Below are 2961 nucleotides of genomic sequence, written 5' to 3'. Positions count from 1 at the left end.
CTTGCCGAAACTCGGTGAACTTGTCATAGTGCCGGTTTGTCACTTGCATATGGAAGAATTCCTCGAAGAACTCTATCTCGAAGTCTGTCCAGTTCATCAGATTAATCTGTCTCTTTGCTTTTACTCTTTCCCACCACATCCTTGCGTCTCCGGAAAAACAGAATGATACACACTTGATCTTTTCCGTTACAGGCCAGTCCAGTAATTCCACTATGTTTTCCACTGTCTTCAACCAGGCCTGAGCGTCCCATGGCTCGCAAGTACCTGAGAAATTTTCCGGCTTCAGCCTTAGCCACTGTATCAAGTAGGTCTCCTGTCTGACCACTGGAGCAGGGGCTATCGGTGGTACTGGTGCAACGACTGGGATGACGGGCGCTGCATTCTGAATTACTGGCGGGGTGGCAGGATTTTCTTGCTGACCCATCAAGGTCGTGATCAGCTGCTGTTGCTCCGTGATCTGACGCTGGAGGTCGGTAACTATCTAAGTCAGATCTGGTGGAGTAGCTGCCTCGTCTGTTCGGGTAGTACGTCTCCTAGCCATTCTTATCTTCATTAAATAACAATAATTTATCGTTATTTCTATCCAGGCTAAAATAAGATAGTTATTATTCCTATCCTACCATCATGCATACCTAAACTAGGACTGTGACTTAGCATCATAAAAACAAAATAAGAAATCATGCATAATATTAAAGCATCATAAAAAAATTAATTTTAAGCATATAGATTCTTACTTGGAGCGGCAGGATGGAGGCTTGACATGTGTGTAGTGAAAAGGCTAACTTGGCTCTGATACCAAACTGTAACGCCCCGCCCCTTCCTGCTTAAGCTGACGGGGGTTACTTATATTTTCTTCTTAAAACAGCGGAAGTCTTATCTATAGTATAATTTTTTTTTCTTTAAAACTTTTTCTTTACTCTTCAATTCATCATCACTAGCTATCTATCATATGAGTCACATAACATGCTTAACATATATTTAAATCATAATACTAAGGAGCATGATGAAATGTCATGGAGTCATAAAAGAACGACATAAACATAATTCTTATTAACTAAAAGCAGGTCTTTCTTTTTTTTTTAGCCGAGTCACTACTACACACGTCCTCCTTGCCCCCTCCTGCTGCTCCCTTAGTACATCCATTCTTTGCCCTTATCTGTGGTACAAGGAAAGTAAGCTGTGAGCACTCAAGGCTCAGTAAAATCCTTTCCTACTCACAAAAAGAAACGTATAGCATAAATAAAACTTCAAGGCATAAAGCATAAAGACAACTCATCATATCATGTATAGAAGCATTATATCATAACATAATCATATGGTATCATGGCATATCCTAATAAAGTCGTAATGTGCATCCTAACATACATAATCATGATCATAACATATTCTAACATAATCGTAAGGTTCATCCTAACATAACATAACATAATCATAGGCATCATGGTGTATCGTCACATAATCATAATGTGTTATGCAAGATGACTTTCAAAAACATGATTCATGCAATAACATATACAACGTGTCCTTTGAAAACTTATTACTTGTATACTTAAACATATTCATAACATGATTAGGGCCCCGGCTTGTACCACATACATAAATGCGCGCGTCCCATGTAGGTCCAAGGTAGCAAGTCTTGAACCCTACAAGGCATACATAACTAGGCCCGTTTCTTAGTCCATCGACCTAGGGGCACTTAGGAGCACATCCCTAACGAGGCCCGTTTCTTAGTCCATCGACCCCGGGGCGCTTATGGAGCCCACCCTTGGTACAAGCCATATAAAGTAAGGTAGCATGTCATACATATCATGATTCTTATCATTTCTTGCACATCATATTTCTTATCATATCATACCATATAGAATTTTGGGCACACAGCTCATCATAATGGTATGTAAAATTTGGGCACACAGCACATCATAAATACATGCATAGTTTGGGCACACAGCTCATCATAAATAGCATGTAAACTTGGGCACACAGCTCATCACATATATCATGCGTAAATTGGGCACACAACTCATCATAAATAACACACAGCATAGCATAAGGGTTTCCATCATGTATAGATCATAAATGTGCATAATCAAACATAGAAACATAGCAATCTCATAAACATGGCATATAAGATACATAGGAAACATAATTAGATTTCTAACCCTAATGTCTTATAGTGGCCGAAACATATAGATTGGGTTTTAGGTAAAAACTCCATACCAACATGTGAACCCTAAATAAGTATCATTTCCTATACCATAAGAAAAACACCATGACCAAGTTTAGGTAGAGTTCTAGGTTTTCTTAAGCTTACAACTTATCATGGCCGAAACTTATCAAACATTCATTGGGTTAAAAATTATCATTCAAGCTTGTGAACCCTATACAACTTCATAGCAATTATTTCAAGGAACAACGTGAGCATAGTTGAGTTAGGTTTTAAGTTTCCTAGGCCCTTAAACATGATATGGCCGAAACTTGTAGGGCTTAAAACTAGGGTTCAAGTGTCCTAAAAGCATGAGAACCTTAAACAACTTTCATAGCAAATATTTCAAGGAACAACATGAGCATAGTTGAGTTAGGTTATAAGTTTTCTAGGCCCTTAAACATGACATGGACGAAACTTGTAGGACTTAAAGCTAGGGTTCAAGTGTCCTAAAAACATGAGAACCTTAAACAACTTTCATAGCAAATATTTCAAGGAACAACATGAGCATAGTTGAGTTAGGTTATAAGTTTCCTAGGCCCTTAAACATGACATGGACGAAACTTGTAGGACTTAAAGCTAGGGTTCAAGTGTCCTAAAAGCATGAGAACCTTAAACAACTTTCATAGCAAATATTTCAAGGAACAACATGAGCATAGTTGGGTTAGGTTATAAGTTTCCTAGGCCCTTAAACATGTCATGGACGAAACTTGTAGGACTTAAAACTAGGGTTCAAGTGTCCTAAAAGCATGAGAACC

Source organism: Zingiber officinale, chromosome 3B, assembly GCF_018446385.1.
Source record: "Zingiber officinale cultivar Zhangliang chromosome 3B, Zo_v1.1, whole genome shotgun sequence".
In the NCBI taxonomy this organism is placed as follows: domain Eukaryota; kingdom Viridiplantae; phylum Streptophyta; class Magnoliopsida; order Zingiberales; family Zingiberaceae; genus Zingiber; species Zingiber officinale.
The sequence above is the reverse complement of the archived record's forward strand: the minus strand, read 5'-3'. Positions refer to the sequence as shown.